This window comes from Esox lucius, chromosome 12 (assembly GCF_011004845.1).
Source record: "Esox lucius isolate fEsoLuc1 chromosome 12, fEsoLuc1.pri, whole genome shotgun sequence".
NCBI lineage: Eukaryota > Metazoa > Chordata > Actinopteri > Esociformes > Esocidae > Esox > Esox lucius.
In genome coordinates, this window is record NC_047580.1 from 32,723,536 (window position 1) to 32,734,482 (window position 10,947).

Genomic DNA, 10,947 nt, shown 5'->3' on the forward strand with positions numbered 1-10,947 from the left:
CTCTTCTCCATAGGTAAGAACTACGATGTTGCTGTAGATGCGAGATTCAACTGGCGGCAGGTGGCCGGCAATGTTCTGAATTAGTTGCAGTGGGTTGATGTCTCAGAGAGACCTACCAACAGAGAGTTGCAGTATTACAGACAGGAGATGGTAAGTGCCTAAATTAGTACCTGTGTCACTTTCTGTGTGAGGGTAAGATTGTATTCTACGAATGTTGTAGAGCATGAACCTGCAGGAGCGAGTCAGATCCTTGATGAAAGTTTGTTTAAGTATTTACTCTCAGAAATATTTTTGTAACCCCCAATTTCCTTAATTATTTCCTTTGTATTAGCTGTGGTCTGTACTTATTCTTGCAAAATTCTGTGAACCTTCAATAAAATTCCTTGGCTTTTCTATACTCCTGGTTGAAAGAGCCTTGCAATCTAGAATAGACAGGACATCCAGGGATATTTGGAAAACCAGGGAATTTACTGAACATTTTGCAACTCTACCTTTGCCTTCTTAGCTTGACCTATCATGCAGTTTCCACAAGAAGGTTGTTTATTTAAGGACAATGGGGCTAAATAAAATCAGTACACAGACACAGACATGTTGCAATGCTAAATATATATTCTATTGATTAGTATTTGTGGAACAATTCACAATCATAATGTTCCTCTTCATGGCAATGCTATGCTACAAATGTAGTGGATCTTTGTTGTCAGTCTATCTGTGGATCTCTTAGACAGCCTGGGCCAGACCAACCCTGTTGTTCTGTAGGTCAAAGATAGTATAGTACTGTCGGATGAAGACATCGCCAAGAATCCAGAGCTGGTCAGAGCCGCCGTTACCAAAACCGGTAATACAGCCATGAGATATCTGCAGAGAAATAGATACACAGAATTAAAATAAGGCATTATTTCACATGCATCATGTTCCTCATCCTGAAAGCAGTCTATGGACCGGAAATATAAACTTCTGCTAACTTTAGCCATTACTAGCTACAAATCATTGAAAGTAAAGGTGTGTGAGTAATCTATGTCTTCCCCCAAAAAAGTTGTGACTTAAGTTAGCTGCTCTGTTCATCGCTTCTGTTTAAAAAAAACTGAACTATCAACAAGCATCTTTGAACCCTCATCAGATACTTTCTAGTCTATCTTGACCAATGGACTTCTATGGTGACAAACCACATTGAAAAAAAAGTCTACTCTACTTTAAAGACTATCCTCTGAAACACATCAACATTAAATATTTGCAACATGGGTTTTATTGAACTACAACCTGGGATGTGTAGGAAGATGCAGGCAGGTTGAAGGTATGTCTGTTCAGAGTGAATGTCACCATGGGCATTTTAGGGAGGTTTTTGCAGTTCACAAAGGCCTAGAAGAGTTACAACCCCAGTTAAAAAGTTAAATTATCTTGCAAAACATGGTACTCTGAGGCACTGATACAACAAGATGTGTACTGTAATAGTAAATGGGTGTGTAGACATTCTACAGGCCCTGTAAAATACGCCAATGCTCTTTTTGCATTGTGTGTTAACAAGGCTAGACAGCTTAGTACAGATTGGACTGGCTCAACTCATCTCTCTACGAGTGTATGTACAGCCTGACCAAGTAAGACCTGTACCGTTGTTGACCAAACAATGCATAATGAAAGAGATAAAAACCCAGCATTCTGACAGGTCAGGAACACAGTCTGGATGTGTCAGCCAATACAAAATCTGCCAAACATTTAAAAAACACTCGTTAGCCTGAAAGAAAACCGTATTGTCTAAAAGAGTGAGCGTATAAAAAAAACTGTATTGTGGACTGAAAAGACAGAGATTAACATAATTAACATAGCAAGAAGAAAGGGAAGTGGGGAGAAATGAAGTAACTGACATACCACCTCACCTGTCCAATATGGTGGAGGGGGGTAATGCTCTGGACAAAGCTGCCTCTGGGAAAGGCTCACTTGTTTATATTGATGATGTAACTGCTGACAGCAGCAGCAGGGTGAATTATGCTGAAACCTCTTGTCTGCTCAGATACAACCAAAGAGTTCTTCAGGGCCAAAGAGGGGAACGTTTTTGCCTGACCAAGTGAATAAACTAATCTGAATTAATTTGAACATGCCTTTCACATGCAAAAGACAAGAATGATGGCAAATCTGCCAGAAACAAGAGCATCGACAGGGAAGATAGCCCTTGACTGGAGATGTCTGTGGGCCGCAGACAGAGGCAGACGTGTGTCTAAGACCAGCCAAACAAGGGGGGCTACTTTAGGTTTAAGGTTAGAGGTATTTGTTATAAACGGTCTTCATAAGTACTCACATCTCCAAACTGGTCAGTGGCGGCTCCAACCAAACCGTTCATGTTCGAGATGTCGCTGGTTGGCCCAACAATCAGGGAGGTTCCAGTGTCAACAATCGCCTGGCAGCCACCTCGACAGGCCACAATGTTCCCGTTGATGGTGACACTTTAAATGACAAATATCATTCCAGCATGGACACTCTTTTCATACATTTAGGTCTGGACATATTTGGACACAATTTTCATAATTTTTGCATTGGATTTGGATAATTTTTTTTTACCACTGAGATGCAATTGAAATTCAGACTTTCAACTTTATTTCAAGGGATTGAACAAAAATGTTGTATATGAAACGTTTAGGAATTGCATCAATTTTCACACAGTCCCCTTATTTCAGGGACTCAAAAGTAATTGGACAAATTAACACAATCATAAATAACATTTTCATTTTTAATACTTTGTCAAGAATCCTATGCAGGCAATGACTTCTTGAAGTCTAGAATGCATGGACATCACCAAACGTAGGGTTTCCTCCTTTGTGATGCTTTACCAGGCTTTACTTCAGCTGTCTTCAGTTGTGGTTTGTTCGTTGGTCTTTCTGCCTTAAGTTTTGTCTTCAGTAAGTGAAATGCATGCTCGATTGGAATGAGATCAAGCGATTGACTTGGGCATTGCAGAATATTCCAATTCATTGCCTTAAAAAAACTCCTGGGATGCTTTCGCAGTATGTTGTGAGTCATTGTCCCTCTGTAAAGTGAAGCGACGTCCAATCATCTTTGCTGAATTTGGCTGAATCTGAGCAGACAATATGTCCCTATACACTTCAGAATTCATCCGGCTGCTTTCTGTCTTCTGTCGCATCATCAATAAACACTAGTGACCCAGTGCCATTGGAAGCCATGCACGCCCATGCCATCACACTGATAATGTGGTAGGCTTTGGATCATGAGCCATTCCAAGGCTTCTCCATACATTTGTCTTCTCATCATTCTGGTACACGTTGATCTTAGTTTCATCTGTCCAAAGAATGCTGTTCCAGAACTGGGCTGTCAAAGTCAAATCTGGCCTTTCTATTCTTGAGGCTTATGAATGGTTTGCACCTTGTGGTGAACCCTCTGTATTTGCTCTTGTGAAGTAATCTCCTTATGGTAGACTTGGATAATGATATGTCTACCTCCCGGAGAGTGTTCTTCACTTGCCTGGGTGTTGTGAAGGGGTTTTCTTTACCATGCAAAGGATCCTACGATCATCCACCACTGTTGTCTTCCATGGACATCCAGGCCTTTTTGTGTTCCAGAGCTCACCAGTGCATTCTTTTCTTTTCTCTGAATGTACCAAACTGTTGATTTAGCCTCTCCTAATGTTCTTGCTATCTTTTTTTTGCAGCCTAAGGATGGCCTGTTTCACTTGCATTGAGAGCTCATTTGCTCATGTTTTGGGTTCACAGCAACAGCTTCCAAATGTGAATGCCACACTGGAATCAACTCCAGACCTTTCACATACTTAATTGATGAAGAAATAATGAAAGAATAGCCCACACCTGTCCATGGCATAGCTTTTGAGTCAACTGTCCAAATACTTTTGGTCCCTTGAAAATTCCTAAACCCTTCCTTTGGATGTGAATACCTTCAAATTAACTATAATTACCTGCATATATTCTCTTGTGCTCTAGTTGTACTGTAAAAATGCTATCACAAACTTAAGATTGGAAGTAGGAATGTACATTTCATGTATAGCTTCAACAGATATTATTAATGGGTGTTCCCCAACTACTGCTGTAGTCGCACCAAATTCAGCAGGCTGAGGCAAAGAGTAAACATTTCAAAACTCTTACGGGTTTAGAAAAAACATGTTTCTCGTCAACAAAGTCATCTGCATAATCTCTCTGGACTCTGCTACTCTTACCCTGCAGGGACTAAATTCTTTGCATGTTTTTTTTTGCATGAGAGAAACAATGAAGTAATTCACGACGCGCTCTATGTTGTGATTTCAGCTTGCAGAACAATAATCTTGAGGCAACAGGAATAAATATTGCATCTGTAGTGTACCTGTCCATGCTGACCTGCCAGTAGCTCTCTGAGGACAGGGGAACCCAGGTGATCTGTCCAGTGTAGTAGCTAGACTCAATGTTACCAAAAGACACCCTGCTGTTTCCGGAGCTTCTATAGGAGTAGCAGAAAGGTTAAAGGTCAATCATATTATTTAAGTGGCTCACTGGTAGCCTCACCAATAAGTTAACGTTATTGCGACCTTGATTGGCATAGATTGGATGAACCTTAATTTTTAAAGCAACATTTCTGCACTTAATAATCAGACCTTCCTTCATATGACCACACCTACAAGAGAGTAACTCTAGGCGATGTGAGTGTGTCTCTCCGAAGTTTCTCAGCCCAAACTGTATAGACTAGGTATAGACTGTATAAACTGTATAGACTGGGGAAAATCTGTTGTCCTGACCTTCAGTTAAAACAAAAAATATATATATTTCTGGATATGTTTGCTAAATGAACAATGTGGCATGTTTAAATGTTGATTACCAGCTCAGGTAGACAGAGAACAGGCTCTAGGACACCACACCCTTGATTAAGTTGTTAAAGACTACCATTAATGTTTTGTACCATTAATGGGTTGGTAGCTACGTATACATACCGAAACGGTGTCATATGCCAGCAGTCCAGTCATGCTGCCGGTTCCATAGTCAGCAGACACAGGGTGGTTGGCCCGCTTGAAGGTGCTGGACTGGGCAGGGGTGAATCTCACATGGTTCTCTATTCAGAACATGATCAGGACTACTGTGACTATACACATAATATATTCATCCTACACACTGACTGCGCATGAGACTACTTCGTGATTAGTCTGACATACTTTAGACAACGAAGTGAGACAACTAAAGACCACACAGGAAAAACAAATGATCCTGTACATAGACTACCCACAGACTTCTCGGAAGAACGAATCAGAGAGGGTGCTGAGACACAGGTTGGTCAAACTACACGGTCCACAAAGACACAATATTAAACAGTGTACAGAAGATACTGTACATAGACAACTCAAATGATTTGGACTACACAGAGAGACAGACCACTCAGCTCAGAGATTGCCAACAGATCACAGACACTACGTGCAGAGAGCACTGAGGTTACTCAGACTAGCCAGAGATTCTACAAAGAGAGACTACTCAAAGACTACTCCAATATGAATATAAGTATTGTCAAAAGGGCTCCTGGTCACTGTAATGTTTTGCCGTGAGGGGCGGACCCCCAATAAAATCCGAACTAGGGACCCCAGAAACAAGGCCTGGCCATGAAAGACTACTCAACCCCTGGAGCAGTTCACAGAGGGCACCCACAGGTTGGAGGAGCCAGTATCAAAGATGACCTTGAAGGACTGGGGAGGAGTTCCAATGGAGATCACACCATAGTAGGCCAACTACAGGGGGACAGAGGAGAGAATATTAGGGTCACAAAAGTCAACATATTTGAGTACCAAATATACAAACAGCTACGCTGAAACAGTGATGTAAAATATAAAATCGACAAAAATGTTTCACCTACTAACAACTTGACTTTTCAACCACTTATCAGTGAGTGGGAACAAAGGAGAGAGGTGGGGAACTGACTCTCCCCCAAATGAAAAAAGGCCAAAGGATCATTGGACAAGACTAGTAAGGTTTCTGTCTTACATTGGCGTTGTTGATCATTCACTCCTTTCCGTTGGTCTGCAAGAACTTGGCTGTTGGGTTGGAAGGGAATTTCTGTCTGGTCTCCTCCCATGTGCCCTTCTCCATCAGGGTTTCCCTGACAGTCTTCCCCCTAATCATAGAGATTCTGGAGACACGTTCTCAGTTAGACTGGGATTCATTCAAACCATGGCGTTGCAGGGTCTACGCACATATGCAGCGTCTTCATTGAGAAGACTTTTCACCGTGTCAACACACTGTTATTTCTGAAAAAAGGAAAGTCATACTGGCAATGGGAAAGGCCTGGTAATAGTAGATGTTATACCCAAGACCAGTCTGTGAGTTTATTGGATCACTGCAAAAAAGGATTATCAGAAAACCAAACAACGTTTGAATATTATAGATGTTATTTGAAAATAAAATGATTTGTGATAACTGGGCAGGTTGAAGACAGAAAAAGCTGTCAGCCTCTGATGAACAGTACTTAAAGGTCACTTCCTTCAGGAACAGATAGAAATCCAGAGGTGGCGGCAATGGAATGGGTTTAGATACTCTGAAAAGGAAGGAATACAGGGTTTCAGATGAGACTGAGGGGGAACTTCTTAGCCTCAAATTAATGTAATGTCTGAACGAGGAGGCAGTTTCAGGTGCTGGAAGAACAGAGAGCATCACTTAACTGATCATATCTTTATGCTTAATTGACTGGGTTACAAAACAAAAAACTTAAAAAAGGTCAAGAAAAATAGAGAATGAAAGAACAGTTGGGCTGTTACTGACCTGGTATGACATTCGGAGAGAGCCACTAGAGCACACAGGACAACAGCCCAGTTCATCATGACTCCGTCTGGTTCTGGGCTCTTAGTAGAGTCACAGTGTCAAGTTATAGCAGATAGGTATAGAGGTGCTTAGATAGGTGTGGTCTGGTGGATTTTATTTTATATAGTAATGTGTCGATTGATTACGTGCAGTGGGTATAGAAAGTCAACACCCCCTTTCAAAGCGTCCACCTTTTGTTGGCTTACAGCCTGAAAGGCATGGTGTTCTGATTTACTGTAGCCATGGTATTCTGATTTAATGCAGGCATGGTGTTCTGATTTACTGTAGGAATGGTGTTCTACTGTTGAGATGGTGTTCTGTTGTAGGCATGGTGTTGTCATTTACTGTAGGGATGCTGTTCTCATTAACAGTAGGCATGGTGTTCTACTGTAGGCATTGTGTTCCATGGTTGGTATGGTGTTCTACTGTATCTATTGTGTTCTACTGTAGGCATGGTGTTCTACTGTATGCATGGTGTTCTACTTTAGGCATGTTGTTGTACTGTAGTCATGGTGTTCCATTGTACGCATGGTGTTCTACTGTAGAAATGGTGTTCTGATTAACTGTAGGCATGGTGTTCTACTGTAGACATGGTGTTCTACTGTAGGCATGGTGATCCACTCTTGGCATTAATGTTTTACTGTAGAAATGGTGTTCAGATTTACTGTAGATATTGGGTTCTACTGTTGGCAAGGAGTTCCACTGCTGGCATGGTGTTCTACTGTATGCATGGTGTTCTCATATACTTTACAGTAGGCATGGTGTTCTACTGTTGACATGGTGTTCTATTGTAGGCATGGTGTTGTCATTTACTGTAGGCATGGTGTTCTCATTTATTGTAGGCATGGTGTTGTCATTTATTGTAGGCATGGTGTTCTCATTTATTGTAGGCATGGTGTTCTCATTTACTGTAGGCATGGTGTTCTACTGTAGACTTGGTGTCCTGATTTACTGTAGGCATGGTGTTCTACTATAGACTTGGTGTTGTGATTTACTGTAGGCATGATGTTCTGATTTACTGTAGACATGGTGTTCTACTGTAGAAATTGTGTTCTGATTTACTGTAGGCATAGGGTTCTACTGAAGGCATGGTGTTCCACTGTTGGGATGGTGTTCTACAGTAGAAATGGTGTTCAGATTTACTGTAGACATTGGGTTCTACTTTAGGCATGGTGTTCTACTGTAGGCAAGTAGTTCCACTGCTGGCATGGTGTTCTACTGTATGCATGGTGTTCTCATTTACTGTACTAAATTGTGTTCTATTGTAGGCATGGTGTTGTCATTTACTGCAGGCATGGTGTTCTCATTTACTGTAGGCATGGTGTTCTACTGTAGACTTGGTGTCCTGATTTACTGTAGGCATGGTGTTCTACTGTTTGCATAGTGCTCTACTGTATGCATTGTGTTCTACTGTAGAGATGGTGTTGTCATTTACTGTAGCTATGGTGTTCTACTGTAGGCATGGTGTTCTCGTTTACTGTAGGCATGGTGTTCTACTGTAGACATGGTGTTCTCGTTTCACAGGATGGGATTCTGTCATCTGTGTTGTCCCTCACTTTGACACACCTTTGGCAGGATGAAGCATTGTGCTCCCATCCTGTGAATGGGTTGGGTAAGTTAAAAGACACTGTAACTTGGTTTTGGAGTATTATTGGTTTTTTGATTAATATTTTTAAACATTACATTATTTATAAAAAATTACCAGTGTTGTAAGAAGTATGTATATTTCAGCACTTACACTGAACATGAACATGCAGCAAATGTGACCAGGTCAAAACTACATATAATGCATCACAGTCATGATCAAGTCATTGATTTGTCTTTTCTATTCATTTGATTTCATTCATTCTTTTGATTCATATTTATATAATTCATCCGATGAGTGAAATTCTAGTGGATGAGAACATTTCTTACCAATTGTTTTAAACAGTTGTAGCAACCTAACAGTAACCTACAGATACTCATACAATTACCACACAGCATTAACACCACCATATTTAACCGAATATTATGGCATTTACTATCGTAGTTGGTGGTAGTCTATTACATAGCTATTCCAGCCTGTAAGAAAATAAATAATATCATTAAAAAAAAAAAGAGAATTCTTTAGCGACAGATGATCAGTAGTTTTAAAACAAAATGTTTACTTTAGATTATGTTTTGTCATATAAGTTGGGCACCATAAACAGGAAATGTAAAACAGATGATAGCGACAATGGCGGCAGTCACCATGAGCAACTGAACAGCAAGCTGATTGCTTTTTCTTTAAACACAAATGCAAAGAAAACAGTTTGGATGGGTCAGTGCAGCTCCATTTTTTTGTACCATAATTCTCAATGGCCTATTGGGCTTATTGCCCTCTGGGGTACCCACTGTATCTGCTCTATGAAGTGGTAAAACATCACCTTCTAAACACAAACTTGTTTTTCCATTGGTAAACTAGCTAGACCAGACTGGTCCCTAATGAGACCCGTCACATTGTGTTAGGGTTTCACGTACATATTATTCATTCACTTTTTCCAAAGAGTTTCTCTGTTTCTCTGGAAAGAAATTAAACAACTCGGAAGAGAAACTACATATGTATGGAATGAGCAGTGACATTGGAAGTTAGGGAGCTTCCATTAGGCAAATACTGGTTCTGGTTCACTTCAGAAAAGTAATTATTAAAAGTGCCCTTTATTGACATGTTTACTGCATTGAAAATTAATATTGATATTAAACTACAATATGGCCACAAATTGGCAACCACAACAGATTTCACAACACTTTTCACAACACATTTTTCACAACACATTTCAGATATCAATATAATGTGACTTGATGAAAAAACAGCTTGCATTCCACTGATCCACATTTTAGATTCCTTTTTTCCTTCGTTGCCAGGCCCGTAGGGCTTTAACATACACCTGCAGGGCAAAGAGAAATAAAAAAGAACAATCCCATTGTTTTTGGTTCATAACATCTGAAGGTGTGGCCTGTTTAAAGCCAAACCAACCTTCAAAGACCAAGGCACCGATACCAGCATACTGAAACTGGCCGAACCCACTGTCAAAATAGGACAACAAGACCTAATCCTCCAAAAGGTGTGTCAACGTTATCGAGCGGTACAGATAAGTGAGAGTTTGCTCTGAACAGCTACTACGCACTTCAGATCAGCCGATTATAGAGTGCCTTCACATTCTCCACATATTGTTACGTCGTGGACTTCATTTATATTTGATTAAATATATACAGTGCGGTTTGAAAATATGTGAAGCCCTTGTACAGTTTGAAACTATTGTTCACCATGAAATCTTTATTTTATCACAAACACTCTTTTTCATCCAAGATAACAGGTTTGTAGTTACCACTTTCACATTTATTCACCGTTAAACCAACCTGAAGATCGCAGTTAACCGACACTTCACAGCCCATATGACAGAGCTTTAGAGGATCTACGAGGAAGAATGGGAGATCAATCAAATTCAATCAATCAAATTTATTTATAAAGCCCTTTTTACAACAGCAGTTGTCACAAAGTGCTTTACAGAGACACCCGGCCTTAAACCCCAAGGAGCAAACAACAGTAGTGTTGAATTTCAGTGGCTAGGAAAAACTCCCTAAGGTCAAATTTTAGGAAGAAACCTAGAGAGGACCCAGGCTCAGAGGGGTGACCAGTCCTCTTCTGGCTGTGCCGGGTGAGATGCCAAATCCAGGTGTACTAAACTGGTGGAGGCATAGTCAAAAAGATGTGATTGCTGCCAAAGGCGCATTTACAAAGTACTGTAAAAAGCATCTGAATACTTGTACATATGTGTCATTATGGGGTTTTGTGGGTAGATTGATGGCAAATAATAAATGCAATAAATTATAAATGAAGTCAATAACACAAGAAAACACAGAGAAAGGGAAGGGGTCTGAATACTTTCCAAGGCTGTACACACTCTGATGAACCAAAACATTATGACCACTCACAGGTGAAGTCAATAACGTCGATCATGCCCTAACAAGGGCACAGGTCAAAGGTCTGGGTAGATTAAATGGTAAGCAAACAAGAAGTTATTGTAGTCAGTGTGAACCCTAACCTTAACCCTACCTAACCCTACCTAACCCTAACCCTAACCTAACCCTAACCCTAACCTAACCCTAAACCCTAAACCCTAACCCTAACCTAACCTAACCCTAACCCTAACCCCTA

The 10,947-nt window shown here is 40.5% G+C and overlaps 1 pseudogene; it reads right to left on the reverse strand.

The window, feature by feature from the left end:
- Positions 1–720: 720 nt before the first annotated feature.
- Positions 721–6,790, reverse strand: LOC105023797 (annotated as a pseudogene).
- Between the last annotated feature and the right edge of the window lie 4,157 nt (positions 6,791–10,947).